We start from the raw sequence: 10,666 nt of genomic DNA on the forward strand, positions 1-10,666 counted from the left end.
AAAGAAGAGAGAAAGAATTTGAAGACAGAACAGTGGAGCATTTCCTTGTTCAAAATCATGTCTGTTTTCTCAGGATTATAGACATTTTTTGGACGAACATTTTGGAAACCTATATGAGGAAAAGCCTAGTGAAAAAGAAACACAACTGAGGCATTTAAATATATAGTGATCCAGATATATATGGAGTCCTAAGCCATCTTCTGTCTTTAGAAGTTCAATGCCACATAATAGTTGGTCCGCATAAAGGGAAGGATTTTCATTCTCACCTCCACCAGCAACTGGATGTGTGGATTCAGACAAATCACTTGGATTATCTGGACCTTATTTTCCAGATCTATCATTGGGAATAATAACACCACTTTTCACTTGGTATGTCCAAATGTTAGCTTCACAACACCTTCCTTTTAATCTGACCAAATTTGAGTGGTAAAAGCAGTTTTATTATTTTGGGTATTAACTCATGACTGACAATTTAAGTTATGAATTTCACAACTGAAAAATAATATGGCTTAGGGTGATGTTTTTCGGTATGGTATCCTGATTATAGTAGAAGAATGATTTTTTTTGTTATGATAGCAAAAGAAAAAGTGTAAGGAGAGGCGTAGAGGAAAATGGAAAGAGAATATAAGGAGGTTCCACCCTCAACATGTAGCCCAACCTACCAAGGTGTTTTTTACTCATTGTATTTTGTTTCTCCAAGCATAAAGTCATTTGGTCGAGGTTTGTATCCACATAGATCCACTTCCTGCCCACAGCAAGGAGCTCTTACAGGAACAAACAGTCAGTGTAGAAGAAGGTACTGGAGCAAAATGACTGAAAATTTCAAGTATGTGACTGAGTTTGAGCTTTATGGGTGGAAGGTGACAGTCCAATCACCCATGGCAGAGTTAAAGAAACCGAGGGTCTGAGAGGGTCAGGAGGCTACTGAATGTCAGAGCAGTAAGAATGAAAATGAATTTTCCATCCAAAAAAAAAACATTACTTGGAATCTGTTGTTCCAATGAAGAGGTGGATATTCCTGTTGGATCTTGGGAATAGGGGACCTCCCTGGGGGAATGGGGGTTTAAGAGCCTCCCAGTGTCCCCTTGGGGGCACAATGGAGACACTACACTTAGAGGGTGGCAGGCACACAGGCCCCAAAGACTAAACCCTCACCCTGGAGCCACTGGGCACAGGAGGCACAAAGAAGGGAGAGACACACTCCATCGGGCAGGGAGGAGAGGAACCTCAAAGACCACATGGGCTGCTAAGTCTCTACATCCCTGTATGGATGGCTGGAGCTGACCTGGTAGCCTGTGGGAGAAAGCCTGATGAGTCTCTATGTGCTGCCTTGTGGAGTGGGTGGAAGAAAGGTCGTGCAGGTTCAACCTGCCCCTGGAACTCTTGTGCCATCCTGAAGCCAATGTACTCCTCCTAAAGGCATGGAAGGATTTTGTCAACCAGAGGTGGTTTGGTTGGGTGGGTGGCATGAGGCTTGCCCCTCTGGAGCTTTGAGTCTTGTAAGGACTTCCAGGGCCTAGAGATGCTGGCATTTTGACCTCTTATCTTCTCCAAATTGAGGAAGGCCTATTGATCTCCTGAAGCCTAAGGACACTGTATGTCCCTGTATTGTACCCTCTCACTTCATTCTTCCAAAAACTTACTTGATGCTGTGGGCAAGGGCCTCCTGGGGCAGGGAGTATGAACTTCCCTTCTCCAATGTATTGTTGGTAAGTGAGAGTCAACTTTCTGAGCCCAGGGTCCCTCCGTTGCTAAATGGGGACAATAGCACTCATTGAAGTTCTTAGGATTTAATGAGAAAACAAGACCCTGGGTAATGGCCTATAAATATTGCTTTCCCCACCCCTCCCAAGTGCCTCCTCAGGCTTAGGAGACCCCTATCTGGTGTAATCAGAAGGCCAGCCCTGCTGGTTTTTTGGGGGCAGAGCAGTGAGAATAGCTATGGTCACATGTGGATCCATCAAGATTCATCCTGTGAGAAATTGGACATATCCCTGGCTTCCCTGAGGCTGAACTTGTGCATCTATAAAAGTAGTAGCTTCACTGCCAAAATGGAGAAAGCAGGGCTTGGTCTATTCATCCAGCGCAACCTGTATGATCCAGCTTTCATTGTCTTCTCAACAATTTCAGGGGCACCAGTGCTATAGAAATGCCCTGATCCAAGAGCCGTTGCTCAGAGAGGTGGAGTGACGTGTCTGCAGGCATAAAGCGAGGAATAGTGATGCTATCCTGAGCTTCACTCTCCTCTCTGTGTAGCTCCCTTCCATTGGATAACAGTTCTCACACTGGAGGTACTTCCACTCCCACTAAAATTTCCCTACTTCCTTTCTAGGCCCTTGAGAAAGATGATACCTGGAGGTGAGATTACTGGCCCATCTTCTAAAGCTCAACACAGAGGCTGTGATAGGGTCATGGCTTCACTTGCACCTACTTGAGAAGTGTAATGGAGAAAAACCCTAGAGCCAGCCCAGGTAGGTATGGAATTCTGGGAGATGCTCCAGCTCCCTGGGTCCAGAGCCCAACAGAAATGGATTTGGCGCCTTCAGCAATCTGAGCACCTACTTCCTCCTGGCACAGAGCAATGCACTGGAGTCACGTAGCAGGGGGAGAAAGCATGTCAATTATCATAACCCGTTATTATGGTGGACTTGCTACAAGGGCTTCCTATATGGACTCTCCTTTATGTCACCCATATACCACATCTTTTTTTAATTTATTTTTATTTATTTTTTATTATTTTCCTTAAAATAATCAATTTATTTTTTATTGATGTTCAACTTGCCAACATACAGAATAACACCCAGTGCTCATCCCATCAAGTGCCACCCTCAGTGCCCATCACCTATTCACTCCCAAACCCTCCCTCCTCCCCTTCCAACACCCCTAGTTTGGTTCCCAGAGTTAGGAAGCTTTATGTTCTGTCTCCATTTTTGATATTTCCTACCCATTTCTTCTCCCTTCCCTTCTATGCCCTTTCACCATTATTTACATTCCCCAAATGAATGAGAACATATGTTTGTCCTTCTCCGATTGACTTATTTCACTCAGCATAATACCCTCCAGTTTAATCCACATCGAAGCGAATGTTGGACATTTGTCATTTCTAATGGCTGAGTAATATTCCAATGTATACATAAACCACATCTTCTTTATCCATTCGTCTTTCAATGGACACCAAGGCTCCTTCCACAGTTTGGCTATTGTGGACATTGCTGCCAGAAACATTGGGGTGCAGGTGTCCCGGAGTTTCATTGTATCTGTATCTTTGGGTAAATCCCCAACAATGCAATTCCTGGGTCATAGGGCAGGTCTATTTTTAACTCTTTGAGGAATCTCCACACAGTTTTCCAGAGTGGCTGCACCATTTCACATTCCCACCAACAGTGTAAGAGGGTGCGCTTTTCTCCACATCCTCTCCAACATTTGTAGTTTCCTGCTTTGTTAATTTTCCCCATTCTCACTGCTGTGAGGTGGTACTCATTGTGGTTTTGATTTGTATTTCCATGATGGCAAGTGATGTGGAGCATTTTCTCATGTGCACGTTGGCCATGTCTATGTCTTCCTCTGTGAGATTTCTGTTCATATCTTTGCCCATTTCATAATTGGATTCTTTGTTTCTTAGCTTTTAGTTTAATACCTTTTTTTTAGATCTTTGATTCTAGTCCTTTATCAGATATGGCATTTGAAAATATCTTCTCCCTTTCTGTATGATGTCTTTTAGTTTGTTGACTCTTACTTTTGGTGTGCAAAGGCTTGTTATCTTGATGAAGTCCATATAGTTCATTTTTGCTTTTGTTTCTCTTGCCTTAACTGATGTATCTTGCAAGAAGTTATTGTGCCGAAGCTCAAAATGGGTGTTGCCTGAGTTCTCATCTAGAATTTGATGGAATAGTGTCTCACATTTAGTTCTCATCCATTTTGAGTTTATATTTGTTTATGCTATAAGAGAAGGGTCCAGTTTTATTCCTCTGCATGTGGATGTCCAATTTCCCAGCACCATTTATTGAAGAGACTGTCTTTTGTCCAGTGGATAGTCTTTCCTCCTTTGTCAAATATTAGTTGACCATAAAGTTGAGGGTCCACTTCTGGATTCTCTATTCTGTTCCATTGATCTATGTGTCTGTTTTTGTGTCAGTACATACTGTCCTGATGACCACAGCTTTGTAGTACACCCTGAAATCTGGCATTGTGACTCCCCCAGCTATCATTTTCTTTTTTAATATTCCACTGGATATTCGAGGGTTTTCTGTTTCCACAAAACACTTAAGATAATTTATTCTGACTCTCTGATGCATGTCCATGATATTTTGATAAGGATTGCATTAAATGTGTAAATTGCCCTGGGCAGCATTAACATTTTCACAATACTAATTCTTCCAATTCCTGAGTATGAAATATTTTTCCATCTCTTTGTATGTTCCTCAATTTCTTTCCGAAGTGTTCTGTAGTTTTTAGGGTAGAGATCCTTTACCTCTTTGGTTAGGATTATTCCTAGGTATCTTATGCTCTGTCCCTTTTGGTGCCCTCGGGAACCCCAATTAAATGTAGATTTCTCCTTCTGTGCCTGTTATTTATTTCCCTTAACCTATCCTCATGATGTTTTAATTGTTTTTCTCTTTTTTCCTCAGTTTCCCTCCTTCCCATCAATTTGTCTTCTATGTCACTCACTCATTCTTCCACCTCGTTAACCCTTGTTGTTAGGACTTCTAGTTTGGATTGCATCTCATTTAATCAATTTTTAATTTCTGCCTGATTAGATCTAAATTCTGCAGTCATGAAGTCTCTTGAGTCCTTTATGCTTTTTTTATGATAGTCACACACACACACACACACACACACACACACACACACAGAGACAGAGGCAGAGATGCAGGCAGAGGGAGAAGGAGGCTCCATGTACTGGTAGCCCAACGTAAGACTCGATTCCGGGTCTCCAGGATTGCGCCCTGGGCAAAAGGCAGGCGCCAAACCACTGCATCACCCAGGGATCCCCCTCCTTTATGCTTTTTTCTAGAGCCACCAATAGCTTTATAATAGTGCTTCTGAACAGGCTTTCTGACATTGAATTGTAATCCAAATTTTGTAACTTTGTGGGAGAGAGACTATTTCTGATTCTTCCTTTTGAAGTGAGTTTTTCATTTTGCTCCGTGCATAGTGGCCAAAAACAGATTTTTCTGGAGAAAGTGGAAAAAGAGAGAAGGGAAAAAAAGAGAAAAAAAGGTTAGGGTAGCATCAGAAATCAAAAAACAAGGGGGAGTATCTTCTGATCCTATATACTGTAAATCCCTTGGATTCCCCTGGAACTTTCCAGTGCTATTTGGTCAATGACTTGCTTTTCCCATGTCCATCAAGCTGGTCTTTTGGGAGAGCTGTCTGCTGTGCTGATCTTAGATGGGAGCACCTGGGTGAGCTGCTCAGGCCCCTGCCTGGGGAATGGCTCAAGAGAGATGTTTATCCTGTTTATCCTGTGAGGCCAATGTGAGGCTCAGTGGCTGTTTTTTATCCTATGAGGCCCCAGGAGGAACAACGGTCATGGAGACCAGCTCTGCAGACCTGGAGTCAGCTACCACAGTAACTATCACAGCTCTCAGGCTGCAGGGGCCTAGATGCTCTGGGGCAGGGACAACTGATCTGCACACCTCAGGGGCCCCCCAGTGGCAGGAGCATTCTGGCTGTCCTGGGCCCTCCTGGCCTCAATGAAAACCTTGAGTTGCTTTGCTATGTTCCCCCAATGAAGTTCCAGTTCTGTTTGGTCAAGAAATGTGCTGGTCACCTGTTCTTCCAGGTGATCCTCCCAGGAAGGGCCTTCTGCACAGATTTTCATGGGTCTGTGCCTGGGTGGTGTTGTGCCGACCTTGTCAGGGGGCCAGGCTCACTGTAAGCTCTTTGCTCTGTGAACGATTTGTTCCCTGAAACTTTTCATACTCATTTTCTGGGTGAGAGGAAAATAGACCACACCTTAATCTCCAGCCTTGGAGATGAGTGAAGTGATAATTGACAAATCTGCAGACTCCAGTGCAGACTCTACAATTCTCCCCTAGCAGACATGGAGGGACACTGAAATATGCAATGTTTATGTTTCCCCAGGGAGAGTCTTTGCCGCTCTTGCTCTTACCCCCTCTTCCTGGAGGAAAGGGAAGTTTGTCCCTTTCTGTGGTGGCTGGTCCCCCACAAAGAGAACATTCAACCTGTCCAATGGTCACATAATCTACCTCCCAGAGGAACGGGGAGGATGTGTTCCAATCTCTTGTATGGACCCACCATGGTCTCCTGGCCAAGCCTACGACAGTGGGTGATGGCACCTCAAGTTGAATATTCTCTCATACGTGCTGATCTAAACCCACTTCCCTGAACCAATACATGGGAACTCTGCTGGCTCAGGTGCTTGGGTACTTTCTGGCTTCCAGGAATATTGAGATCCCACTCACTTACCTGTGGTTCTGGGCCCTTTCACCTATGGGATGGTAGGGAAGTCTCTTGAGGAGCACATTTCTAAAGGTCCAGATTTTGAACATTGGGGCTCTTTTACTTTCAAGCAACTAGCTTACAGATGCTACCTCCATGCTGCCCATTATCCTCTGATAAATCCCTTCGTTTTGTTTTTTATATCCACCAGGCAAAAATTTTTCACTTTTCTATTTGTAGAGTCAGTCAATCTTGCTTAGATTGCAGCTTGAATTCACTGGTGTTCAGGATGGCTTTGTAGTTATGTAGCTAAATTTAGGGGTCTAGCTGACATGAGGACCTCTACTCAACCATCTTCTATCCATCTGATAAAAAATTTTAAGGGCTTCACCTAAACGGATTCAGATGGTTAGTTTAAGAAATATGTCCTTTCCCAAGAAATTCAAGTTTATTTTGCAAATAAATTCACCTTTATTTAGTATCATTCAACTAGAGACCATGAAGCTGTCCCTTTTTAAGTGAATGAAAAAGATTCTTCAGATCAATCCATATAAGGAATTGTTATTCTGTAAGAAAAAGGGATTGAGGGATCCCTGGGTGGCGCAGCGGTTTGGCGCCTGCCTTTGGCCCAGGGCGCGATCCTGGAGACCCGGGATCGAATCCCACATCGGGCTCCCGGTGCATGGAGCCTGCTTCTCCCTCTGCCTGTGTCTCTGTCTCTCTCTCTCTCTCTCTCTCTGTGACTGTCATAAATAAATAATAAAAAAAATTAAAAAAAAAAAAGAAGAAAAAGGGATTGAGCATTGGGAGGCCTCTATGTCTCAGTTGGTTAAGCTTGTGACTCTGGACTTTTGTCACAGATCATGACCTCAGGTTCTTGAGATAAAGCCACATGATATCCACTTGCTATGCCTGGAGCCTGCTTAAGATTATCTCTCCCTGGGATCCCTGGGTGGTTCAGCGGTTTGGCGCCTGCCTTTGGCCCAGGGCATGATCCTGGAGACCCTGGATTGAATCCCACATCGGGCTCCCGGTGCATGGAGCCTGCTTCTCCCTCTGCCTATGTCTGCCTCTCTCTCTCACTGTGTGCCTATCATAAAAAAAAAGATTCTCTCTCCCTCTTGAAAAAAAACATAAGAGACACCTTTCTCTGGCAAATGAACTAAGGGAACTGTAAAAGGAGTTGGGTGATGGATTGGGATGATTAGGTGATAGGCACTAGAGGGGCATGTGATGGGATAGCTCTAGGTATGATGCTATATGTTGGTAAATTGAACTCCAACAATAACAACAAATAAATAAATGCTAGTTTATGAGATACTCAACTTGGATAATAAAGAACCAAAATAGCAATTTTCCTGAAGAAAAAAGAGATGCCTGTTTGAGTAGCTTTTTATTATGTCCAATTCTGAATTTTTTTAAAGTTAAATTTTGAACTTCTTGGAGTTCCATTGTTCTTTTTACATAGACCTTATAAGGTCCCTTTTAACGATGTGTCAGGGAATTTTTCACATTTCTCTCTTACTTCAGAAACATCTCCAGTTGAAGATCAGGACAAGGCTGCGAGGAACATTTGAGGAACATTTGAGGAACATTTGCCTTACCTTAGTGGTGAAAAACTTCAATAATATCCTAGCTGTTCTTTAAGATGTTTCCATCTCTGCATGTAGTATAGTAGTGTCTTCCAGTCTGGGTGCTGAAATTCCTAGATTTATGGATATTCCAGCTCCTAATTTACAGTGAAAGAAAGAGTATTACTGAAGGGAATGGACTGGGAAACCATCTTTGCTTCTGTGTACTTGCACCAAGGGAACTCACAGGATTCTGAAAGTTTTTCCTATTTAAATGGACAGCTGAAAATATTTTCCTCTCTTTAAATAGGTTATATCTTAATGAACTGTGTTCCATGGATCCCTGGGTGGCGCAGCGGTTTAGCGCCTGCCTTTGGCTCAGGGCGCGATCCTGGAGACCCGGAATCGAATCCCACATCAGACTCCTGGTGCATGGAGCCTGCTTCTCCCTCTGCCTGTGTCTCTGCTTCTCTCTCTCTCTCACTGTGTGCCTATCATAAATAAATAAAATTTAAAAAAAATGAACTGTGTTCCAGCAAAATTGTAATTTCTTTGAACTCTATATTACTTCCTGTGAAGACTGATCGAAAATACATGGATACATTTCACATTCTACAGCTTTATTGTTTTGAATATGTCATATACTTTGAGTCATCAACCATATTGATTTCTCAGACTCACCTCCTTCATTTTGATGAATACACATAGCATTCATTGAGGTCTTTTGGATGACTTGAAAGCTGAATTAATTTTATTTCATTCTTGTTTTATTATTTTATTATTTTCTTCTTGAAAGAGGGAAAGAGTGTGTCTAGATAGGGGTATAGATAGATGAGGAAGAAGGGAATCTCTTAGCAGGATCCTTGCTCAGCATGGAACCTGAGGATGACTTGATCTCAGGAGACTGAGATCATGACCCAAGAGAAAATCAAGGGTCTGGCCACTCCCCTGTTCTCTGTATATGTCATTGACTATTAATTTACCATAGAAAAGAAGATTTTGTAGGTAACTTTCCAGGTCAGTCCAAACAGCTTTGTTATTCAAAATGGATCATCTGAACATCCAAACCAAGAGTGTGTGTATAAGCTGATAATGGATAGGTAACACCAGGTCATACCTGCATCTAAAAAATTCTATTAGCATAGAAATATGCCTTGGCTTTTTTGGGGGGTTAGAAAAAAATTCAAGTGCATGTTTTCATTAAGCTCAGTTTAATATTTCAACCATATACTGTTTCCTCACACCTGGCTATGGGAGGGTTAAATTTTTAGAATCAAGTGGCAGTTTCCTGCTTCTGGTGAATTGTGGAAAATGAGGTATCTGGAGAAGGGGAGGAGTGGGAAGGAGGTGCATGAGGAAGCGACACAGGACAACAATAAGTGGAGACAAACAACTAGAGGAAGGCGAGTAGGATCATTTACTAAAGAGGTGCTTCTACCTTATTCTTGCCTAGCATTGTCAAATTTTTCTTTAGCTTGGCCAAACAAATGGTTAATGAAACTAATTTGATACTGAATTCCTTTGTGAGGCCTCAGTGTATCAACCAATGGTGCTGCCCATTCATTTTCCTTCTTTTCTAAGAGATTTCCCTAGGGAATGAATTTGTTCAGTTTCATTGATCCAGAGGTGCCCTTGAAGACCCAAAACATTGGTGAAGTGGTGTGGATCAAGAATTAAAATCGTGAGAAGCAGACATAGGAGAAACAAACACGATTTCAGGGAGAGGAGAGGGTTCAGGTTTAGATGATCCCAAGACAGCTGGTGACAATATGGAAATATCACATTTGTGTACCTCATGCCATGAGACCCCCAAAATTACAAATAGTCACCACAGAACAACAGCCAATGATGTGTCCATCCCAGCAGGCACAACCTCAGAGTGAATACCCTCAGGACACAAAACTGACATAGTCAGAGAAACTCAACTGATGGGATTGCTGAGCCTCAGCAAAGTTCTTCTTCAGGGTGAACCCCAGTCCTATGAGATCTTCACACTCACTTCTCTGTGATGCTGACACAGTGAAGACTCATAGGGCAATATTCATGCTTCTATGGTCAGATACTTCTTTTTATGACACACACCAGTTTTACACTGCACAACACAGCACAAAATGGTAACCAAAAGACAGAATAAGGGGACCTAAAAATAGTCTGATTCCATAATAGTCCCAAGATGTGGGAACAAAAACAAGATCCAGGTGCCATACTGAGTACAAACTGCTTAGGAACTGCCTCAAAGAACTCATTTCAGATTGAGGGCTCCCTCTTCATGGGAGGGCTCCTCCCATGGACTTGATAGCTGCCAAGAGTAAGGCACAGGGGGCCTCTGTGAACACTACTCTTGCTCAAAGCAACAGGAGGATCTGAAGATGTTCTGTGGACCCCTTGTGATTGTGTGTACAATGAACAATGGCCAACTAAATGAAAGTAATTAAAGAATATTGACTCAGATCATGTTAGAGCAAGGGAGTCAGCCACTATTATTTGTGTTGAGCAGAGCCCCAGCATCAGACTGCAGGGTGCAAACTCACTCTAGTGTTTAAATGGAAGGCTTCAGTTATGCCTTGATGAGAAGTTATTGTATGGGGAGTCTATAGAGAGCTTTCCAGAAGTGAGGCACCCTATGTGATTGTGAATGAATCGGTGGTCCTAGATAGGAAATTGAGACAAGTCTTAGGAGCTCTGTTTTC

The sequence above is a fragment of the Canis aureus genome, chromosome Y (assembly GCF_053574225.1).
Source record: "Canis aureus isolate CA01 chromosome Y, VMU_Caureus_v.1.0, whole genome shotgun sequence".
NCBI lineage: Eukaryota > Metazoa > Chordata > Mammalia > Carnivora > Canidae > Canis > Canis aureus.